Below are 25737 nucleotides of genomic sequence, written 5' to 3'. Positions count from 1 at the left end.
TTACGTTAAATTTGAATGCTTAACACTTCCGGTTGTGTCATGGCGTAGCGGTAAGACATCAGATTTTCTTTCACTTTCTTTTCCGCCTTCGCGTCATGGGTTCGAGCCTGCCTGCCTACTACCACTTTTTTTTTTCTTACACCTCCAAACACCTGGGCAATGCCGGGCACCCAGGCTAGTTATATATATAAAGTAGTAGCGTTTGTGTGTGTGTATGTACAATTCTCCTACAGCTCACACCACTAGACCGATCATGACCAAACCTGGCACGATGATGATCCCCCACCTATAGATGGTGCACACCATTTTTCAAGGCTAAGGTCAAGGTCATAGCCTATGTATATATTCTCTCCTACAGCCCACACCACTGAAACGATCATGACCAAACCTGGCATGGTGACGATCCCTCACCTAGGGATGATGCATACCATTTTCCAAGGTAAAGGTCAAGATCATAGCATATGTATATCTACTCTCCTACAGCTCATAGTATTAGACCGATCATGACCAAACCTGATATGATGATGGTCTTCGACCTAGAGATGGTGCACACCATTTTTCAAAGTCTTTTATTATTAAATCATTTCTCTCTTATAGGTTCATAAAAGTAGTGGTTGATGGGCAGAAATCAGAAGCTCATAGTATTTATGCTGGAGTCCCTCAGGGGTCCATCCTGGGTCCAACTCTCTTCCTGATCTGCATTAATGATCTTCCAAATCACATCCTTAGATCATTCATAGACATTTATGCTGATGACACTCCGTCTATGGCAGTACATCAAAGGCTGTAAATGACCAAGTTCTCTCTGATTCTCTCTCCTCTGATCTTGAGTATGTGGTACAATGGGGAAAAAAGTGGCTGATTACTTTTAATGCATCTACAACCAAGCTTCTATCTTTACATTATCAACGTTCTCGTCTGGCATCAATTGAAATGAATGGCTCTCTTCTTGGGGAGGCTCCATTTTTTGACAAGCTTCTGGACTTGACCTTTACTCCGGATCTGAAATGGAACATGTACATCAAATCTGTTGCGAAGGTCACTAGAAAAATGGTGGGATCCTTCTATTGATCCAGTAGATATCTACATGCTGATGCAATTCTCTACTTATATAAGAGCCAGGTACGTCCAAAGATGGAGTATTGTTGCCACATATGGGCAGGAGCTGCTAGAAAGACTTATCCTGCCTTAAGAGTTCAAAATAGAATTCGTAGCCTAGTGAAGGTTTCCCTTTTCTCTTCCCTGCAACAGATGAGATGTTGCGAGTCTGTCTCTGCTTTATCATTATTTTCATGGGAAGTGCTCATCTGAGCTCCAATCTATGGTCCTCCCTCGCCAAACATTCATGAGAAACACTCGTTTAGCTGAAACCACTATCAATAATTTCCCCCACTCTTTATCTGTGCCTAAACCTAAATGTAGATTCCATGAACAAAGCTTCTTTTTTAGAACTACACACTTGTGAAACTCTCTTCCATTTCCAGCTTACTACAATGTGGTCGTCTTCAAGTCCAAAGTAAACAAGTTCTTGATGAGCCGTTCTCCTTAATCCAATTTACCAAATTTACGCTTCTAATGATTACTATGATATTATCCCTTTAACTACTGTACACTCCTTAATCCTTTTCCTCGAGTGGCCTCTGGGCCTTGATAAGTGGTGGTTCCTTTGTTAAAAAAAAAATCAAGGTTAAAAGTTAAGGTCATATTTGGTGCGGCTCTTCATAAATTTCTCCTCCTAGGGATGGTGCACATCAAGTTGGGGTTCGCCACTATTCCGGGAGCTGCCACCATGGTGCCAAAGGTGTGTTTTGCAATGAGCATCAATAAAAGTCGAAGTCAAACATTTAAAACCATTGACGTAGACCTGATGTTAGAATGCTTCAGTCACAGTATGTTCTACGTCTCCACCAGCCAGACAGGAAGTTCAGAAAAACTCTATATTCTGGCTCCAAATTAAGACAGCAGAAATGTAGTCTACCACGAGACTCTTTAATAAAAAGTTCTAGAAAAGGATATGATGAAAAAATGATATGATCTTGATTGTGGTAAGTTTTAAGTATTGAATGTGTTGGATAAAATTTAAGCAATGAGTTCAAATTTATTTTCATGAAAAATTTACTATGTGATATCTTCATTCATTATTTATTATTTATTTTTGATAAAAATGTGTTTATGATACCAAACAAATTGTTATTCTTTGTAATGCTTCAATTTTTATGTGTAACAATCAAGGGTGTCAACTTTGATAAAACCTATTTGCGTTAAAGTTCATGGTTGGATTTAAGTCATTCTAGGAGGTAATTAAAAATGTTGAACACCTTCAGCAACAGTTGCTCTTATAACATTCAAAGTCCTGCGCTAAACGTGGGTATCTTTGCTATATCTTTGATAAAAATGTGTTTGTGATACAAAACAAATTGTGGTTCTTTTTAATTGTTTCAGTTTTTATGTGTAACAATATAAGTGTCAACTTTGATATAGCTTATTTGCTTTAAAGTTCATTGTTGGATTTCAGTCATTCAGGAGTTAAAATTTTTTAAACACCTTAAGTAATAGTTGCTTTTATAACATCCACTTATTGCAAGGGTGCCCACAAAGCAGGTACTGAAGCATACAGCAAAGTCCCACATGGGTATCTTTGCTAGTATATATATATATATATATATATGAGCAAACAGTTAATAAAATATGTTAAAAAACACTTTGAAATGAGTTAAAAACATATTTAATCTGAAAAGGAAACACTACATAAATGGATAGTCCTTAATCTGCAAAGTTTCGAAGAAATACTCTCCTATATATATATATATATATATATATATATATATATATATAGTAGCGTCCAAAACTAAGGGACAAAATTTTGAAACCTGATATTTGTTAGAAATAACAACTGTGAAAAGCTGAAATTTTGACAACTGGTAGTCGTTATCATCCATAATAACATACTAAAATTTGAATCATTTGAAAAGGATAGAAAAGAATCATAACAATTATTTATTTATTTTCAAAATAGGAACGTCCAAAAGTAAGAAACAAAATTGAGAAAAACAATGTAAACAGTATGCTCTATTCAAATTTTTTGATTTCCTCTAAAGAATAAGTTTTACTTAGTCATTTGTAAATTTGCATCAGCCGGCACCATGGCGAAACGCCAAAATCTTGATTACTTTGTGATACAAGCTATTGTGAAGCTACACAAGGAAAAGCACACCATTGGAGAGATTTCAAAGAAAGTGAAACGTTCCAAGAGTGTTGTAGGCAGGGTTGTTAAATCCTACAATGATACTAGCAAAATAGTTAGTGCTTTAAAACCGGCAGACTGTTCAAAACTTTGGCAAGAGAAGATCGAATAATGCAGTCTATGTCATTAACGGACCGTTTTAAGTCTTGCACAGAAATTAAAAGGGTTATGAATAGTACCTCATGTGTTAATGTGTCGAGACAGACTGTTTCTAGACGACTGCAAGAAATAGGGCTGTTTAATCGAACTCCAGGGAAGAAACCACTTGTTAGTTTGAAGAATAAGAAGAGATTAGAGTTTGCAAACAAATATGTAATTTAGACATATGGAAATTGGGCAAAAGTATTTTCAGTGATGAAAGCAAGTTTAATTTATTTGGAAATGATGGGAAAACAATTTAAAGAGACGTATTGGTGAAAGATTAAGTGCAAAGTGTACTAAGAAAACTGTCAAGTTTGGGAGCGGAAGCGTCATGGTATTTGGAATGTTTTCTAGCCAAGGTACAACGCCTCTTATCCGGTTACAAACTTATGTAAACACGCAGATGTATAAAAGCATTGTTCAAGATCATGTTGTGCTAATCATATAGAATTCAGGTTTCAATAGGGCTACCTTTATGCAAGCCCCATGTCACAAGGCAAAAGTGGTAATGAGTTACCTTAGCAAGCAAGATTTTGAAATTATGGATTGGTCACCGCAAAGTCCTGACTTAAATCTAATAGAAAATTTTTGGAAGACATTAGGAGTGAAAGCTATGGAAAGAAATCTCACTAACACGGAGGATTTGTGGGTGAAGCTTTAATAAAAATGGTCTAAAATTAGTATTGAGGATTGTCAAGAACTGATTCGTTCTTGTAGTCGAAGATGTGCAGCTGTCATTGAGAGCAAGGGCTCATTTACTAAATATTGATTGTACATGTATTTTTATTGTGTTTTTGGCTGTTTATATTATTTTTCTCAATTTTGTTAATTTTGGACGTTCCTATTTTGAAGATAAATAAATAATTGCTATAATTCTTTTTCTATCCTTTACAAATAATTCAAATTTTAGTATGTTATTATGGATGATAACGACTACCATTTGTCAAAATTTCAACTTTTCACAGTTGTTATTTCTAACAAATATTAGGTTTTAAAATTTTGTCCCTTAGTTTTGGACACTACTGTATACATATAATACATATATATATATATATATATATATACATATATATATATATATATATATATATATATGTACATACATGAAAATATATATATATATATATATACTGCTTTTTGAAGTATAGCAAATATTCAAAAATGCAATTTCTACAGAGTGTGTGTCTATATCCTATTAGAAAATCATCTTGGATTTTGTATATGTTGTTTTTCTTTCAAACTATTTCAGTTTGCTCCTAATTTGTAGACTTCCTCAAAAATGCAACGGTGAAGCTCAGTATTGATATAATAAAACCCTTCCATGCTGATGAAGACCTTATTAGGAAGGTGTGACTGGTGGCAAATCTCTAGAAAATAGAAGATGTTGCTAGCTTTTTTTTTTCTTTTTTTTTTTTACTGTTATTTCACCCCAAACAAAGCACAGTGCCACTTGGATGTAAGGGTCTACTATTTGAAATCAAATTTACATCAATACTATGCAGGGATTTGAGCAGTGAGATGTCTGTTCACATTACACTTGAACTTTTGCATGTCAGTACAGTCAGGGAAGCAGGGGACCGGAGGAGAATTTCAAAGTTTAGCAGTTTGAGGAAAGAAAATATTTCAGTAGAAAGTTTTTTTTACGGCAGTGCAGGAGGGGGATTTTGCTGGTTAGTTAGCGTATTTATGTCAAGGGGGTACAAGTGCTTTGAATTCATTAAAGCACATTCCACTAAAATACCTGTAAAACAAGCATAGAGATGCAACATTGCGGCGATGGGACAGAAGCTGGAGTTCGGTTGCTAGTGCGTGGGACCTTTTAGGTTGGTAACTCCTTTTTGAACATTGTCCAAGAATGAGAGACCAGTGACAGAAGTATCAGCTCTGATGTGGCAAAAATACTCCATGCATGAGCAAATAGTGGCTTTATAGAGGTACTTGGAGATGGACCCACTAAAACTCTTTGTAGATGGATGACGATCATCAGATGAACTTCAACCTTATTGAACCTGGCTTTTGCAGATGTGGCCTCCTCCATTTATTCAAAACTGAAACTGGTTAGATGAGCAAGAGAAAACATGAATGCATGCAATAATAAACATAAATGGCAACTTGCAGAAGTGACAGGATTCACTGGATGTGCACTCAAGATTGCGATAAAATTAGCATCTGTGATAGGGTTTTTCAAAAATGTCTCAATTGAGTTGCAACAGACACGAACATTAAAATATTGACCATGAGAGATTTGCTGAAATGAGTGAAAGTGAACGCAAGAGATATGATCGCAGTCTTATCAAAGTGAAGTTGAAACTTTGCTTAAAACCAATTCCTGAACAGAGATTTTCTGTTACAAGTTCAGGGTAATATGGCCAGAGACTATAAATGCGATGGTCAGATGGAATGAGCACCTGAAGGTTGTGGTCAAAATTGTGATGCTTCAATTGCAATGAGATTGGACACTTTGCTAATAGTGTTAACTTATATATTAGCATTGCTAGGTATTGCCAAGTGACCAAGGCAATTTTTATTATTATTGTTATTGAAATCTAGATGTTATGAAACAGGAAACTTTCGGAGAAAATGTTTCGATAACAAAGAGGAATGTTAGAAAATAAAACGATTTAAGATGCTTAGGATTTGAGAAAATGAAATGCCAGCTTGAATCTGGAGTCGACAGTCATGAAAGTCATCTTGGAAGACACTGGGATGTAATCACCAAAAAGAAATGATGTGCCCTCCGAGAACAAAAGAAGTCACAACCATGAATAAATATTAAATGTGTGAAATCTAATTTGGTTGTTTTGAGTTTTCAGAAGAGAAGATGGTTTATATTTTCAGGGCATGTCCAGAATGATACGTCAATGTGTTGTGACTATAAAAAAGGTATGTTCTTCCTTTGTCTTGGGCCAAGCAAACAAATGTGTTTTTTCGTCCCATAAGGAACTGTTTATGTGTCCTGTGAGAACTGTATCTGTGTAGTATATAAGTGTAAATAGTCACACACACACACACACACACACACACACACACACACACACACACACATAACCACTATAAACATTATACACACTAGAGGATCACACGTATTGACACACATACATTCAACACACTTAGAGATGATCACAGGCGAGCATAAATATTTACATATACACTCATTATATAGACTAAATATATAACAATAGAAACACTGACCAAAGTAAAATAGGATGATCTTGTAAGACATGGTTGGTGTGTGAATGGATGTGAATTGGGTTTCACTGAGGCTACACAAGAAGCTGTTGAATCAATCATCAAAGATGCAAGTTGGTTGTACCCAGTGAATAATTGGCGCCCTATTAACCAACGTAAGTCATATTTTGCCAAATGGAAGAATCCAATTGTTTCAAAAACCCAATGTACAATTGACTGTGATTCTTCACTTATACATTGATAAAGGGAGAAAGCTTTATGTAGAGGACAATTGGAGCAAAATAAGAGTGGACATTACTCATCATGGCGGTATCCATTATCTTTCATTTAATGTGGCTCTTTGCAATTTGCAATTTGGCAGCCTCTACCTCAGAAAAACTCATTGTCATTTGTTGGCTGGGATTCATAGTTTATGAGCATGGCTCACCAGTTGAAATCCTAAATATTTATCAGCTAATAATTTTAGCATTTCCTGCAAGACTAGGGTGTACACCTCCGATTCCAGTGTGTCCACAAACCAGCAGATATAGTCAAGAGAAATCACAGACGTATAAAAACCAATGAAATTAGAAAAAAATGTTCTATGCTATTCACATCTGCTTTTAATTTTCATAACAAATAAATAAAATCCCACCAGAATGTCCATTGCTTTGTTCCTTTTCATACACTTCTTATTTGTGTTCTCTTCTGTTTTTTTGTCTTCTTGTGAACATGCAGTTGGGTACGTTGGGTTCACTGCTCAGGCTGTGACAATCGTATTTGTTATCTTTATCTGAATTTGATGCCTCATTTCAACATTGACCGTACTATTAATCGTGTGGTCTCGGTCAATGCTGTAACAGAAAGGATTTTGCTTCCAAACAAATTCGCAACTCAATATAAGACACGTGTCAATGTTTTATTTTGAGAGGTTCAAAATGATATTTGGTTTCTCTACCACATGACAGACTTGCAATCTTATCAAACATCTCTTTTAACCAAACATAAACAGTTCATCCATTTAAGACTCAAAAGCTCCCCCATACCCCCCTCTCTCTCTCTCTTTCTCTCTCTCTCTCAGACCAGCAGAGACCAAACTGCTCCCCTCTTCTCCTTTTTGCTTGGATATATACAGATATCATTTTGGGTAGGCCACCTAGTTAGCCTACTTGAAAATTAAAGACTATTTTATCACTGGACATAAAAACTTACTGCCCAGATGGACATTAATTCTATGGGATTTTAAGTGGTCTCATTTCTCAATATGAACCCCTGTTTTAAAGAAACAATCATTTTTCCAAGTGGAGAAAATAAATTTTGGTTAATTAAGCCCCGAACTACATATTTCTCCGTCACTGGTTCGTCATCTATGCATCTATGTACTCGACTAAACATGTTCACATTCTTATTCCTTTTTATTACTAAAATAGTTGTCTGTGTTTGTTTTTTGCAATTTAATTTGATATAGGGCAAAGTTTTTCCAGTGGATAAAGACTAACTTGGCTTTTGAATGATGGGATTCAGAGTCTCTCCACCCAGTGCTTGACAACAGTGGACAACAACTTAACATACCCACATAATAGTTTTTGGTTCTGGCAGTAGTTCTTTTCATCTAAAAATTAGAGCATTTATCATCAAGCAAGCTGTATACAGGATTTTTAAAATAAATTTGATACTTTTTAGAAAGGAAAAAAAAAAAAATTGTCATATCTTGGCCAATAGTTGATGGATACTTAAAATTCAAAATGCATCTCTTAGAAGATCTTTTGCTGACTACAGCTCAATCAAAGAAGCCATTCTGAGCCTCCGCCATGATTTTCAGGCTGACCTTCATCAGGCTAATTCTGCTAATCAGTTCATCTTTGTGAAACGTAGTCATTACATGTCAACACTCAGGACCCACATGTTGTATGCAGACAGTCGCAAGGAAACAAAGACAAAAAAGAATTCGACTCACTTTTTTTTAATTGAAACGGCAGACATTTATTTACAGGTACTTTCTAGAATAAGCCTTGTCTCTTGTTCAAAAGTTTTCTCATACTCCAATGTGCTTAACAAGACTCTGGAATGTTGAACATGTGGCACTCTGTCTTTGTCCAGCCATGTTTAGGACACATCATTCCCTATGGCTCTCGGACCACATGTTTAATATGTCTGTTTCTGCTCTCTCATATTTCGAACATGTCTAGAATACCTCTTTCTCTGAACATGTGTGTCTTTTTTATCTTTACTGTCACATTGCGCATCCGGCTTGGTCATTTGCACATGTCTGCTGCTGCCATATGTGCATCTGCTCTCTCTGTTACACTTGATGTTGCAGCCAAAACAGTTGGAATCTTTCCCAATTGCACTCCACACATAATAGCTGTACCTCTATAAGGCCACCATCTGCCCATGTATGGAGTATTGCTGTCACATTTGGGCTGGTGTATCTGCTACTAGTCTCTCGCTCCTTGATAAGGTTCAAAAGAGAGTCGCAAACCTGATAGGCCCTGAACTGGCATCTAAGCTTCAGCCTCTGTCCCATCGACGAAATGTTGCATCCCTCTGCCTTTTCTACAAGTATTTTAGTGGTGAATGCTCTGACGAACTGCAATCACTTGTGCCCCCACGACGTGAGCACCCTCGACAAACCCGACAGGCTGCTAAATCCCACCCCCACACTGTAGAGATCCCTAGATGTAAAAGATCTTTCTACTCCAATAGTTTCTTCCCCAGAACCACTAGACTTTGGAATTCCATTCCAGGTCCCTGCTTCCCCAACAGTACTGACGTGCAGAAGTTCAAGTGTAACGTGAGCCGACATGTTGCTGCCCAAATCTCTACATAGTACCCCAGTAGTTGTTGCCCCTGATAGTAGCCCCCTACACCAAAGTGGCAATTTGCCTTGTTTGGGGTGAAAATGTAATATATATAAAAAAAAAAAAAAATAGTTCATGGGGTGGCAATCAAGTGATATAGAAGTCCAGATGTTTGGATTTTTGAAAAATTGATAAAACCCTCCCTAAAAAAAAAATAAAAATAAAATAAAGTCACACTTGTGTATACACAAGGATAACATTGCAAATACTACCGTTTTTATTTTCCAAAATTTCCAGAAAAGGTATTTCAAATATCAATCTACAATAACCTAAATAATAATTAAAAAAAAAAACGTAACTCATGGCTCCTACCAAGACTTTCTAAATATAGTTATTTTAAACGGCTTCGGTTATGCTCTGTATTATTCATAAAGTCGACTGCAAAGCTATCTTCTCTTATCGAGTAAGAATCAGTAAGGCATCATTCATTTGTGGTGATTCATATATAATAACCAAACCAGAGGTTAACCCTGCAGCAGCATAGGAGTTCTCAGACAGCCAATTCTAGCTTTTCTTGGCGGTGTTGCATGCAGTTGAATTCTGCTGTCAGAGGTAGAGCCTTTCTGTAACCATCCTCTCCACTCAGCACTTGAGAACAATCAGCAGCGATTCAGCATAATCATTTGAATTAAGTCTTAGTCCTTTTTAAATATGCGGGATAGCATGACATGGTCTTCGTGCGCAACACAACTAACAGGTTAAGGAAACTTGGTCTTCATGATGCCCGATACTTCATGCTAACTGTAGACTAGCTACTTCTTATATTAATTTATTTATTGCAGACTATTATTCTCATCTTTCTTAGTTGTTGTTTCATGATGTTTCGGCCAACTATTCTTCCTCTGGCCTTCGTCAGGTGGTAACCGCGATGGATAGGAACTCCAAATCTCCTAACTGCGTTCTCAGCAATTACTGCCATCCATAGTTGTTGTCGTCTCACCACGTTTTTGGTCAAGTAAGCCTCTGGCTAGTTTTAGGTAGGATTGAAACCGCTATCTTCAGACATTTCTCACCTGGAGCCGTAGAGATTCAACGTCTCTATCAACTGCGCCACGGGCCCTGAAGGGCGATCAAGGGTGGATTTTTTGGTCTTATAAATCCACATTTATTATCTGCAATTGCTGAGAATGCAGTTAGGAGATTCAGAGTTTCTATCCGTCGCGGTTACCACCTGACGAAGGCCAGAGGAATAGTTGGCCGAAACGTTGTGAAACAACAACTAAAAAAGATGAGGATAATAGTCCGCAATAAATAAATTGATATAAATAATACTCATCTCAATAATGAATTCCAATTAAAATAATATATATAGCTACTTCTTGTTCTACACGTTGTGTGGCTGATCCTGTCTTGGCAGAAATTATTTTCTTCTAAGAATCAGAGCATTCCCAGCTCAATTGAACTTATTGACTTAACTTGAAGCAACATTTACCCAGGATGAGTTGAGCTGGCTCCTCTCATAGAACACGCAGCATCTCAGATGAACACAGACCTCACACATGACGATTCACAGCAGCCAAGATAGTGATGGGTAGCCAGTCCCAGAACCAGTGGTAAACATCATAGACCTGTGAACTAGAGCTAGGTTCAACATCGTCTTTGATGGTGAGTAACCACATCTTCTGCTGACCTCTCAGTGTCTATACCAACCTTGAAATAGTTCTGGAGTTATTGCTTTCTGGATGAGCTCTCCTATGTCACGATGTGCAGCATGGCTGAACCAACAAAATCTCCTCTTTAAAAGAGATTGCTTGAGGGGATAACCTTATTGAGGAGATTCTTGGCTTTTGTAAGACAGCTCTCTTGGACATCGGTGAGGAGTAATTGGCTCTTGTATGAGAGTAGGTAAGATCCTTGTTCAGTGTTTTTTTCACTATCATCACTTCAATGCCTTTCTTTTTTTGCCAAGGTCTGCAGTGTATTGCTACACATTTTTATTTTTCAGCTTCATGAGAAATTTCTTAATATAACATTGTAGCTGTCATGAATAAAGACTTATTTTCTCTTGCTGAGAAATATCCCTGCTAGGTGATTTGGTTACGCACTCACAAATCAGCTTGCATGGAGTATTGATTCCATCTGTCCCTTGAAGAACTACTTTAGCCTCTTTGGGAATCACAGTTGGTCAACAGAAAAAACCCTGAAAGCGACAAGGAAAAACGTTTCTTCTCTCTCTCCTGTTCTTGTCCACTGAACACTCAAGCATTGACTATCTTCGCCTGAAAATAGCTGCCAACAGACTTTCTTGATCTCAAAGAACTTTTGGTGCTTATTCAGATTGGCACTTATGGCGAGAAACAAAAATGACGAAAAATTTTTATTTTGTACCTACTTGTCATGAAATGAAGATGGTATATTCCAAAAATCACAAAAATTGATCAAGTAATTTGTTTTTATTTTTGAAAAACAAATTTGTTGTTTTTTTTTACTAAGTAAGGCCGAAGCCATTTTAATATTCTTTAAATTTTGTTTTTAATTTATATAAAATAACTTTTCTAAAATTGTTTTCATATTTTGAAAATTTCATTTTCTGAAAAAAAAAAAAAAAATACATGTTATGTTAATAAATCATTGTTTGCATTTAAATTTTACGTTTTGGTTGTCTTTCCGACATCATCCAAAAAACAAAAAAATTTGAAATGAAAATCGGTTCTCTGACCTTGATTTTACTATCGCTACTACTTCTCCCCCCCCCCTTATGGACACTGAATAAAATTTGATTTTCTTAAATAAAAAAGATAACAACTTGATCAAATTACATAATTTTTGGAATATTTTATCTTCATTCCATGACAGGTATGTACATCATACAAGCTTTTTACTGTATTTTCTTTACTTTTAATTGCCGCCATAAGTGCCAATCTGAATAAGCACCAAACTTTCTATCTTTCCTTTCTTCAGCTTTCTTACACCTATATCGAACAGTGTGGATAATTAAATAAATTTCTTTGTTGTTATAAAAAAGGTTCATTTTTTCCTTTCATATAACGGTTTTCATTACATACTGCTAATACATAGAAGTTCGTCTCATTTCTATCACATCACTTTCTTGAACTTGGCCTTCGGCCCAATATCAAAGTTTCAATTTCTTATTCTCTGTCAGTGTAGGAGAAATCCTTCACGACAGAAAATTTTAATTTTTTGTTCCTTTTTTCTCTACGTTAAAAAAATGACCCTGATGTCTAACTCTGTTCCGTGAGGAGGCATTGTAAACAGGAAAAACTCTTTTTTCTTTGTATTAGCCAGGAAAGTGTTGGCTTGAGGTGTTTGATCTTATCTTGTGACTCATGAAGTTTATTTGCTCTAATTTCTAAAAAAAATGTCACAGAATGCTTTGGAATTGGATGGAGATTCATAAATTGAATTCAAAGATATATATATAATGTTTCTAAGGTTAACAGACAATTGTTTTGATCATTCTACCACTCCAGAAAGTAGCTTTCTAATAATGCATTCATCTCTTTATGTAGCAGTCAAATATGCCCTAAGATGGAGAATTTCTTCTACATCTAACAGAGTCCAAAATCAAATTTGAAATCTAGTGGATGATGCTCTAATCTCTCCTCTGCAGCCTCTTTCTCAAAAAAGTAATCTTGCTAGTCTTTCTCTGCTCTATTGTTATTTACATGGTAAATGCTCGACTGAGCTTCAATCTCTGGTTTCCTACTGTAAAATATTCACAGCAGAAACTCGTCTAGCTATCACCACTGTAAATAATTTCCCTTTCTTCCCTTGTGTACCTAAAACTAAACAGAACTTTCATGAGCAAAGTTTCTTTCAAAGACCTACCTGTTTCGATTATCATTCAAACATGGTAGTGTTTGAATATATGGTTAAGTGGCCTTTTCAGTCATTTAGAACAGCTTTAAAGCTTCATCGCTCATTCATTTTTCGACCAAATTTCAAACAATTATTACAGTTTATAGATCACCTTCTCAGCTATATTGTAAAAGAAAATTCAATTTTCGTTCAGTAAAACAAAAGTTATGATGAATTCAGTGGTGTTCAAAATCGTAAAAATTCGTAAGGAGGTGAGCAACGTTTTTTATGACTGGTTTCCATAGCAACCATGTCGCTTCAGTGACTAGTGTTGCTACTAATTCACTGCTTTCAGGAAATGAGAAGTAACAAGTGAAACAGAGAATGAAAGCAAATGAGTGCTGTACATTGTTTTACATATGTGTATGTTATGTTTATGGGATGGGGGGGGGGGAAATAAGACTGAATTTAAACAAAGAATAAGTGAATTTACTGGAAGCCTGCAAAAATCATGGATTACAACAGAAAAATGCAAGCATGAAAAGTAATATGGTTAAGATTTAAACATGGAAAATAAAGAACTAGTTGTTAAAACTGGGAAAGAAAAGGACAAGATATTCTAGTAAAAAATATAATAAATTTATTACTTAAAATATTGCAGTATTAAGAATTGATTATATATATAATGGTAAATTGAATTACAAAAAAATTTATAATGCTGCAATATTTTAATTATAAATTTTTTACTAGAATATCTTGTCTTTTTCTTTTCCAGTTTTAACAACTAGTCCTTTATTTTTCCATATTTAAATCTTAACCATATTACTTTTCATGCTCGCATTTTTCTATTGTAATAACATGATTGTTTTCAAGTTCAATGTGAACAATTTTGTCTAGCCATCCTCTTTCAAATAATCAAATTCTGGCAAATTTCAACCAATTCACAAAGTGTTTGTCTCACCGTTCACCCGGCATTAACCCTTATCTTTGAATGGCCTTTGGGCTTGAGTGACTCACAAGTAGAAAACAGCACATCAATTTTTGGCAATGGTGCAATTTATAAGTTAAAAAAAAAGTGTGTGTGTAAAAAAGCAAAACATAACTATTACCAAATGCAAGAAAAGCGTGTTATTTTTAAGATAGGATTTAAATTCAATTTTTATGGTATCTTTTGTTTATTAAATTTTTAGATGAAAGTACAGAATGGTTAGAAAACACCCTCTTCTCCCCATATTAAAAATGAGTTTCTAAATAATAATGTTATTATTTCAGCTTGGTCTTTATTCTGCAGGAGTACATAATCTTCTATCGACTTGCATAGCTTCTCTGTTTTTACACATTTTTGTGTTTGTTTTTTTCAGATTTGTATCGTTTCCTAGAAGGCTTATAAAAATGGATTCAAAGTGGCATGACCACATGAGGTCAAAATCTTCAGTATAGTGTAAAGTATTCTGAAATAAATAAGAACTTAGAAAGAATTTCAGTAAGTTAAAAATATACAGATCGGTCGAAAATTTAATTTTCGACTGCTTGGTAACAGTTTTAGTTATACTTTCGTATAAGTTTAGATTTTTCAGTTGTAAAACATAGAACCTCCACATCAATAAAAGTATGGCACCATGTTGAATCTCGAGTTTTACAAGCCTTTGGAGTAACAATACAAAATCTCAAAAAAAAAAAAAAAACGCTTACAAAACATGTCAAATATATGTAAGTCAATAAAATATTATATTGTTTTGTGTTTTTGTAAAAGTTATTTGGGTGCTAGAGCACTTACTGATCCACGCTATTTTTTAAATCGTATGTTTTCTTATTCAATTGTAAGGTTAAAGTATAGAATAGTTGCAAAACACCCTCCCCTCCCCATGTTAAGAACGGCTTTTAAAATAATAACGGTATTATTTCAGCACAGATCAATAAGTGCACTAGTACCGTTATTTGTTGTAAATTTTTTTTTTCATCTTTTTTGTTGTTAATTATAATGTACCTTTGCTCAATTTTGATTGCTAAAATTAAGAACAATAACAGAAACTTTCACGACTTGCTTGGCCTTTGGGCCAAGAAAGTTTAAGAAGAAAATTAATTTTTCTTTATAACAAATCTTTTAGGAAATATTGTAGTGGTAACCATTTTAGTATTTATGCTCATAGGAAGAATACAGACCGTGCTGAAATAATAACGTTTTTATTCAGAAACTTATTATTAATATAGTGAGAGGGAGCCTTTTTAACTATTCTGTACTTTCTACTAACAATTTGATAAACAAAAGAAACTGTAAAAAATTCAGTTTAACTTGAAAATCGTATCTAAAAGAAATATTACGCTCCATACTCTGCATAAGTATGAGTATTTTAGTTAGTATTTCCCAATTAACTACAGCATACGTTAAATTGTTCATAGGAGGAAAAAAAACAAAACAAAAAACAAAACAAAAACAAGGCCCACCCGTTTACAACAACGTTCAGTCTGAGTAATACTCAGTCTTTTAAGCTCAGCAGCGTTATTAAACATTATCGAAGCTTCAAAGCTAACTATTTTGTTTTCTGTTTTGAAAACGAAGTAAAGCAAAAGTAAACACACAATGGAAATACTTTGTGGTTCGTCTTGTTTATCAGATATACGAATTTGAGGAAGGAAAATTACAGATCCTAATCTCCAACATTGATTTTATTTTTATTTCTATCATCTGACATTACGAAGCGTCGATCATTTTACGTTCTTTTTAAATAGAGCACATGTCGACGCACGTATTGTAATCTAATTAGTAATCAAGAAAAAAAAAAGTACATTTTGTGTACATCAGCATTAAACAACAGTTCTAAAGTTGTTTTTTGGTTGTCTTTCCGATCCCCCCGCCTTCTCTAAAGGTCGAGATTTAAAACATCTAAAACGGAAGACGAACGACTGGCTTCTCGCTGCAAATAGTCAAGTGATCGTTTGAAGTAAACATTAGAGTCGACGTCGACCGTTAAGAAAATCTCCAGCAGTGATTTTGTACGCGAATAATTATCGTTATTATACAAAGACTGGCAAGTATTAACTTTTATTTAATTCCTATTTTTTTTTTAAATGCATCTTTAACACGATTAAATTTTGAAAAAAAAAAAAAAAAAAAGAAACGACTTTGTTTCTTAACTATTGCATAAAATGTACACGTAACTTGCTTAATGCGATTTGTGCAGTTGCATTCAAATAATATTGTAATTTACCCATTGCATCCCCAAAAATGTATGCATGCAACGATTGCAACGTATTTATTTTTTAGTTTAGTTAAAATCGTCGTGTAATTAGAGCTTGCAAATATTAGAAAAAAAGGTTTCAATTGTTCTTATATATTCATTTAGCACCACAAATTTAAAATATACCCACGTATTTTATTTTGTTTGTTAAAAAGAAAAAAAATTACGTGGGTTTGTGCTTTTTTTCAAATAAACATTCTTTCCCTTCTACGAAATCAATTCACTCTGCCAAATAATTAAAATAGATATATAAAAACATCTTATTAAACAGTTTCCTCGTTCGTTGTGTTTACACGATTAGCGGGTTTATCTACCCCGACCCCCCCCCCCATTTTTTTCAGAAAAACTCTCTATGTGAGGAATTTAACCTATGGAATCCAGCACCTCTCTGGATCTGTGCAAAAGTTTCCGTGATCGCAACCATCGACATTTCTTGGCAAAGTCGTCTCAGGCGACCACCACACCGATCCAGTCAAGGAGGAGGTAATTCCTGGGAGGGGAGGGGAGGGGGTTAGATCCAGACTCTTTCGAGACCGAACAGAATTATACTCCATTCTGATATCAACTCGATTGGTTGTTGTCATAGTACGCACGAATTAAAAATTTAATTGGTTTCATTTTTAGCTTTAGAAATAATTTCCTTACACGCACACCAAAATTGAGTTAATTTAAATATGCCCACGTGTTGGTGAAAGAAAAGCAAATAGGAAGCTTTTTAAACTTCTAACTATTCTTAACGAACAAACAACACAATGTTTTTAGTTTCTAACTATATGCAAATTAATGATTGCTATATAGCTGGAAAAGGAATGCCGTTTTAATTGGCCGCTAAGATTTAAGATTTTCAGGTAATATTTTCTGGTGAGTTAAAAATAAAAACTTGATAAACAAATAAAATCCACATATAATTAATAGTTATAATCACTGAATATCGACCACTTAAAAAGAATACTGGGATACATTTTCAAAAGAAAATCGATTATTGGTCAATTAAAAAAAAAAAAAAAATTAAAAACAGCAACGGTGAATTTAAATAATAGAAGAATTTTCGAATAATTTTATTCTTTGGTAAAAAATTTCTCGATTTAAGGGAGAGAACTCTTACACAACTTTACAACTATATCGCGTTTATTGTTCTTTATTCGACTAGTTTTTTGTTTTTTTAAAATAACATTTTTTATTAACTAGTTTTTAAAAATAATCGAAGTTTGAATAATTGTAAGCAATAATAATATGTAATAAGATTATAAACACATCATTTGTTAAAACTAATTAGAAAAGTAATAAGAATTTCTAAGTTTGTTGGGTTCTATAACCGTTTTTTTTTAATATGTCTAAGTTTATTTTCTAATAACCGTTTTTTAAACACAGTACATAACATTTTTCATGAAAAATTGATAAATAACTTTTTTGTTTAACATTAAAACTGATTTTAAGTTTTGACCGCGAATAAAAAAAATGGAACAATATTATTTGAATGTTTGTTTTTCAATTTATGCAATAAATTTAAATTCGATGCTTTTTGAGCACCAAATTAAATTTAACCGATGAGAAAACAAAAATAAATAAAAACTATAAAACGTTGTGTAGTTATTTTTAATGAATAAACAGCAAAAAATATTAAACTTGAAAGGTTGTTTTTTTTTTTTTTTTTTTTTTTTTTTGTTGGTAGCGCGGAACAGAATTCGGCGCGGAGATAGGAATGTGTATTCGTTTTTTCATTCGCTCATTCCGGAATTGGTCGATTTTAATATTAATAGTGAACCTACACTTCTCAAACTGATGTTTTTTCTTGTGCTGCTGCGTATTCGTCATTTTCATTTGTTTTTCTTGCCCTCCCGTTTGCAAACTAAGTTGTTTATTAGAACAACAGTCACCATCTGACTCCGACACCATTACAGAGGAATTATGGTGCGACATTAAAAAGGTTAGTGGATGAAAAATAGGCACACAATACAACACTGTATTTAGCTAAAGGAAAAAACCCATCAAAGATGAACAACACAAATAGTTGAGGTCGATTGCGAGTATATTTTTTCTTCGTTTTTTAAAGGTTTATTTTAATCGAGATCTTGTTGTGTTCATATAATACAAACGAATAAGCGTAAACTAGTCTATTTGAATGTCTTTTTAAAAATGTTTACAACAGCAAAAACGAATGAAATATGCAAGCCTTTTTTTCTCCACGCCACATGACGTTAAATTTATATTTTTCAACAGGTTATTTATTTATTTTATTTTCGGCCAGATTTATAAGAAGTATAAATTAAAAAAAAAAAAACAAAAACAAACAAATAAATAAATAAATAAGGATGTTCTTTTAAAATCCAAACAGAGCAAACTTGAACCAGTATTCTTATCCTGGTTGTTATTCTTATCTTTTCGGCCGATGTAATCTCCGCCCTTCTTTAGATGTGTGTTTTTCAACAAGGGAACCGTCTCCTTTAACTTGAGAATTTGTAATTTGGTATTAGATTAAACATTAGTTGACGTGAATCATAAAACTTGATCTCAAATAATTAAAAAAATATTGGCTGTATAAAATTTAGTATGATTACTGAATTTGATTTAAATTAAATATCGAAACAAGCGTGTCTTTAGTATTTATTTCTTTAATTTATATTTGTTTATTTAAATCAGAAATAACAACATATGTTGATTTAAATTCAATTTAGTGAATTAAGTGAAAAATATGGTAAATACTTGAATATATCATTTCGAGGAACCACTATTTTGTTCTCTTGAGAGTCGTGGAAAAGAATTTTTAATTTATACAAAAAAACAAAAACAGTTTTATCTTTTCTCCCTTTTTTATATTTTTTAAAAACCAAAACGTTTTTGTTTTTACATGCGAGTCAGACTAATTGTCGATTAAAAACACGTGCCACCTTAAAGTTATTGGTTTTTGAATTTTCTAGTGGAAGATTAATAATTTGGGGTTTGCTTTGCAATACGCATTAGTATGAAAAAGTTGTCAAAAAACAAATATAATGACAAATAAATGTTATCAAAGGCAAGATAAGTTACTCTTCTACCTATCTGGAAAAGTTTTTAGTGCTTTTATTTCCATTAAAAACGTTTATTTGATTAAAAAAAAACAAATAGTGCTGAGCGTTAGGTGAGAACAAGAAAAATGACAGCGAATTGAAACTTACATATTTGAAGTCTTGATAATGACTTAAAAATAAATATAAAACAATATACTGTTAGAAACCCACCCAATAAACGGAGTTTGGAGTTATTAAGTTATAAATTCGTTTTCGCATTCTGTCCAGGTTAGAGAGGCTAGTGACTCTGTGGCAACAATCATGCCTCATGTACGGGCGAATGGTGGCTGTGTAGAGAGATAGAATATTAGGTATGAAAAGTTTTTATTTTCCACATGTTTTGTTAATGTGATTTAAATTTTTCTTTAATTTTTTTTTTCTAGAGTTTAAACAATGAAACGAGTTTAATTTGAAAGGCAGCGTTATTAAATTGGTAATGTTTTTATTTTACATGCAATAAAATTGTATGAATTAGAGAGTATCAAAAATAAATGAGTAGTCGTTCATGGAACTAGGATAATTAAGCAAACTCTTTGGTATTTTTATGGAATCACTCCTGTTTTCAAACTTAGGTTAGAGTTAATAGGTGAGTTCGAAAATCTTTTTATTAAGAGGTAAAAAGTAAAGTGTAACAAGCCATGCAAAAGACGGAAGACGTTACATCCGTATACAGTTTGAATGTTTATTCAAAGTGATTTTAAACATGGATATGGTAACCATCATTACAACATCTTCTTGCAGGCTGTTTTCAAGAAGCAGAACCACAAAAAATACTGCATTTTTTATTTTGTGGAGATGAGAATAATGATGGTTGGTTGGTTGTTTTTGTTTTATGGCATATCAACCCTTTTCGGGTTATTTAATGCCGAATCCAAAGATTCGTAAGAAAAATTTTTTTAATAGAATATTTGTTGTTTTCACGTCGGTTTCTATTTAACCCATAGTTGGGACCCTAACAGGTACTACCACTCCGGGTCAGTGGACCTGGGAGCAATGGTAATTAAAGGGTGGCTCCACACTCCCCAAAGCCCACAAGCTGGGGCCTCACCACTGGATATAGTTTAAGGTCATATCCAGGACCCCCATTGAGGGACTTTTACCCTCTGCTGGGGGGCAGTCGGCGTATTCTAATGCCCCACCGACAGGGCCGAGAATGATGATGGTACATCTACAGGTTACCACAGGTATGCGATTAGATATTGAATTGAAAAACTCCTATGATTTACATTTCTGTTGATTATGCCATATAGCAGAATCAGGTCTCCTTGTACCCTTTATTGTTCAAATGAGGACCAATTTAATCTTTGAAGCCGTTCTTTGGAGGTAAGCATGGTAAATCTCATCACCATCCTGGTTGTCAACAATTAAACATGCTTTGATATCATCCGATGATCATGCTCCATGTTTTTGTTTTAGTTTTTATTATTGCATTTTCACCCCAAACAAGGCACAATGCTATATTGATGTAGGAGGCTACTATCTGGGGCATAATTTGCTTGGAGGGAGTTGAGCAGCAAGATGTCTGTCTACATTACACTTGAACTTCTGCATGTCAGTACAGTAAGATAAGCAGGAATCTGGAAGGGAATTCCAAAGTCTAGCTTTCTTAAGGAAGAAACTCTTAAAGTAGAAGTCTTTCTGGGATCTCTACTGTGTAGGGGTGGGATTTTGCTGCTTGTTGGGTTTCTCCGGAGTATTTACGTCAGGGTGCGTATAAGGGCTTGTAGTTCGTTGGAGTATAAAATGAATCAAAGTTTAAAAATGAAAAAAGTCGAATATCATAGTTCAATTTTGTTCTATACGGAAACATTCATTTCGAATGTACTCTTGTCTTATCAAAGAAACTACTGTTGATTTTATACGCTAGGCTCTTCTGCTCGTACAGTGATAAAACCGCTCAAATGCACTTGTTATGTTATGCTTTATAAGGGTGTTAACTTTGATTCAAAATCAGACTGTTCCTTATAAAACTTTTACCGAAATGATCAGATTCAGCATTAAATAACCTGAAAAGGGTTGATATGCCATAAAACAACCAAACCAAACACTAAAAAGTTGCATGAGATGACTAACACATCGCAATTCCAAAGATGAAGACCTGTGAATTTGAATGTCTTTGATGCTTGTTCGCCAGGTCCTCGGCTGCTCTCTAACATGTTACTAGTGCTATTAGATTATGTTTGAAGATGCTGGCTTCCTAACCTAAAATGCATCCAACACTGATGTTATTTTATTTATTTGCGGACGGTTATTATCATCTTTTTATAGTTGTTGTTTCACGATGTTTCAGCCAACTATCGTAAAACAGTAACTATAAAAGATGAGGATAACAGTCCACAAATAGATGAATAAAATATACAAATTAGTCATCTCAGAAATAATTCCAATAATTAAATAATTGATGTTATTGTTTTTTTCCTTTCTTTTTGCAAAACTCAATCATGTTCTGTAATAGCAAAAAATAACAACTGTCCTCTACAAAACAACAAACCAAGCACCAGGAATAAATATTTGGAGATATAAAGAACTTGGGGGCATAAAAACTTCCACTAAAGTGACTGGATTCAGCATTAAATAACCAAAAGGTTTGATATGTTGTAAAACAAAATTAAACCAAACCCTGATCTGCTTATGCCACCCAGGCAGAAAGGTAGGGAAGATTACAAAATAAATTAGGTTTCCTTTCGGACGATAAGTTTCATATCTAAACCATCCTAGATGTTGCTGTAATAGGGCAGATGGCAAAGACTTTAGATTGAGATGTTGGTGGAGAACAGCATTTGGTACACTTTTGCTAATACACAGAATTTACTTGATCTATAAATTCATAAAGTTGGCCCATTTATTATACTGACAGTGGGAGTAAAATGCCAAATTCATATTGTGAATAAGAGCTTTTGAATACACTGATCATTTGTATGAAATTAACATTATAAGATTAATTAAGTTGTGTATTGCTTTGTAAAAGGATATCTCATTAGTTAGATGTTTTTGTTTTCTGAGGAGACAATTGTTAGTCTTTCTTTACTCTGTAGTTATTTTCATGGTTTGACATAAATACTCCCAACAAACCTGACAAGCAGCAAATCCCACCCTTACACAGTAGAGATCCACAGATACCAGCAAGCCTTTTACTCTAATAGTTTCTTCTCCAGAACTGCTAGACTTTGGAATTCCCTTCCGGGTTCCTGTTTCCCAGGTCGTACTGACATGCAGAAATTCAAATGTAATGTGAATAGACATCTTGCTGCTAAACTCCCTAAATAGTGTCCCCGCAATTATGTCCCAGATAGTAGCCCCCTACATCAAAGTGGCACTATGCCTTGTTTGGAGGTAAAAATTCAAAAAGAGAAAAAAAGGTGCTTGACTGAGTTTCAATTTGTGGTCTCTCCTCTGTAAAACATTCACAACAAAAACTTATCTAACTACAGCCGCTGTAAATAATTTCCTTTCTCTTGATTTTTTTTTGATTTTAATACAACGCATTGTTTTGCTTAAGAATATTGTTTTATTTCATGGAAAAATATGTAGCAAGTTAATAAAATTCAGAAATGCGACTGATGGTGGGCTCTCCTTCTTCGTTATGATGGCAGGAGTTATAAAAAGTTCTTTGCTTACTCAACCCTTGTCCAGGCAAATTGATTACTTTCTTTTTTGCTTTATGATCATATTTAAAAGATATGTAAGGTTGCATCAAAAATATGAAAATGTTAACTCTGACCTATCTTATATGAGAAACTGCAAAAGTGTTTGTCTCGTGTTTACAACGATGAAATTTATTAAAAATTTTGTTGCTAGTATTTTAAGTAGAGAACTTTGCAATATGATAGCGAACTAGCAAAGCTGTCTAGTACATACATACATACATATATATATATGATGAAAATAAAGGAAATAATATTCCAACGAGATGTGACGATAAAAAAAGCAACAAACCAAGTTAAATGTTCATCAACACTTTGTCTTTATTTAATCATCTCCAGGAAGTCTTGGAATAAATATATATATAAATTATTTATTTAAAAACTATATATTATATATTCTGTCTCTAGGATATGCCATATATACTTTTTAAATAAATAATTTGTATTTTAGCTCTCATATTTTTACGATTAAGTACTTGATTTATTTTTTTTCAGCATACTCTCTCACACACACACACACACTCACACACACACTCACACACACACACACACACAAATTATATAAAACTATATGCTACATATTTCAATGACTTCCGTGATTTCATTGCAATGAATCTGCCTTTTAAAAGGTCAAACAGCGACTCCTGAAATGAAAAACTAATTGAAGAATGGTGTTCAAAACGTGAGTCACTGATGATTTGTTTGGATTTTTAAAAGCCTCTTTAAAAGGCAGATCCACTGCAATGAAATCATGGTATGTCTCTAAAATATGTAAGATATAGTTTTTATATAAATAATTTGTAGCTTAGCTTTCACATTTGTGATCGAGCACTTTATTGATTACTTTTCAACACATCCTAAAGCCGTGTGTGTGTGTGTGTATCTATCTATATATATTACCAAAGTTAAGCAATGTTATATATATTCACCGAAGTTAAGTAACATCGAGCCTGGACAGTACCAAATGGATGATCATTTGGGAAGTCTAGGTGCTGTATGTACCACACCGAGTCAGAAATTTCCAGGTGGTAATCTAAGGGCGCATTAATTCACTGGGATAGATGCAGTCTTTGTTAAGACATGTATCTAGGAAAAGGAAACTCTGATGTAAAAAAAAAAAAAACTGTGGTTTACTGTATACTCTGTCTCATGGAAGTCGTCTGCACCGACAAAAGTTAGCAGTAATACCAAAAAGTGTGGATGATTCTGCACAAAGCCTTCACCATCTGTGTGGATTTCCGAACAACCTAGTTGTTGTGGCAGAAGCTCATATGTCGAAATCCATCATATATTATGACCAGACTTTGTTCAGACAAGGGCTCTTTTTTTTTTTTTTTTTTTTATATTTTATGCTATTCATATCTAATATTTATATTTTAAACATTAATTGATGTTTTTTTGTCAAAAGATATTTTTTATATTCAATAACATTTGAACAGAAAACCTGAACAAAAAAATCTGATTGCTTCACCATTCTAGTTGTTTTTTTTTTTTTAATTTTTTTTGTGAACATTTTTGAAATCAAGAAGAGCACAAGAATAGGTTTTATAAGTTTTGAAGTTTGGTTAAAATTATTTGAGGCTTGTTGTTTTTTTTTCCCCCTTTTATAATATCATTCTACTTTGCTTTGATAACGTTCTATTTTCTTCTGGAGAAACTTTGGTGTTTGTTAAGATTCAGTTGACAGATTGATTTGTTTTTAAATATGTTGGTTTAAGCAAAAACAATATTACATGCTTAATTGTCATGCTGAAAATAGTAATATATCTAAAAATTATGAAAAATCATCAAGAAGAAAGTCATTGAAATAATAAATAGTAATTTTTACAAAAAATTGGGTAAAATCATATTTTTGGTGCTTCTACAAATTGGGACAAGATTTTGTAGTCCATAAATGAAGTTTTCTGATAAAAAACAATGGTTTCAACTGATTTTTTGTTGTTAATTCTTATAACTTAGAATGGTAGCTTCCAAATTATACGGTCGAAATTATCTGAATATTACTGAATTATTAAAAACAAAACTTTAATCGTGTTAGCAGATGAAAAATTTCCGGCATTTTGTTTTAATCAAAACGTGGAAATTACCTCCCTTTCGAATTCTGTATTTTACGATCGTTTTCATCAAATTCTATTTTTTCTATTTTTTTTAATAAATAATTTTTTACCTTATCGATTTTTGTAATTTGGGATAAAAATACGAGGAATACGTAGATACTATTGTTTTCATGGGAAATTCAATATTATGATTTCCGAAATTTTGTCCCAATAGTGTAGAAGCGCCATATTTTTATTAGACACTAGTGGGAGGTACCAGGCGTTGCCTGGGTGTTTGGAGGTGTGTGTGGTCACCCGGCTGTTTGTGTCAGGGGGAGGGGGGTTAAAATAAAAAAAAATTTTGGTAGGTAAGTATGAAGGATCGAACTCAAACCCTTGAGGCAAAGTTGGAAATTAAAGTGTGAAAAAAAAACATGTGACGTTAACCACTGGGCCATCACGAAATACCAATGAAAACACATTTGAATTTATTTAAGTATTTAGAATTAGCAGGTGCCCGTTTTAATGACTTAATGAGGTCAACTTTGACTGCGGGGCAGTTTTTATTTACTGCGGGAACGCTTTCTTATTTATTTAT

At 33.8% G+C, this 25737-nt stretch overlaps 1 protein-coding gene across 3 annotated transcripts in view; it reads left to right on the top strand.

Moving 5' to 3' along the window:
- LOC145277650 (uncharacterized) overlaps positions 1-25737 on the top strand; it is a 67271-nt gene that overhangs the window by 5520 nt on the left and 36014 nt on the right. The window contains exon 1 of one of the 3 annotated variants that reach the window (XM_080129248.1): positions 15610-16202. The exons of 1 other annotated variant lie outside the window; for it this stretch is intronic. The gene's annotated coding sequence lies outside the window, so the exon portion shown is untranslated. Of the gene's footprint in view, positions 1-15609; positions 16203-18139; positions 18340-25737 lie in introns of those variants that run through there. One more of the 3 variants, XM_080129246.1, reaches the window with a different exon arrangement.

Source organism: Euprymna scolopes, chromosome 6 (assembly GCF_053919585.1).
Source record: "Euprymna scolopes isolate OS-2025 chromosome 6, ASM5391958v1, whole genome shotgun sequence".
In the NCBI taxonomy this organism is placed as follows: domain Eukaryota; kingdom Metazoa; phylum Mollusca; class Cephalopoda; order Sepiida; family Sepiolidae; genus Euprymna; species Euprymna scolopes.
Note: the sequence above shows the minus strand (reverse complement) of the source record. Positions and strands in the feature narration are given on the sequence as shown.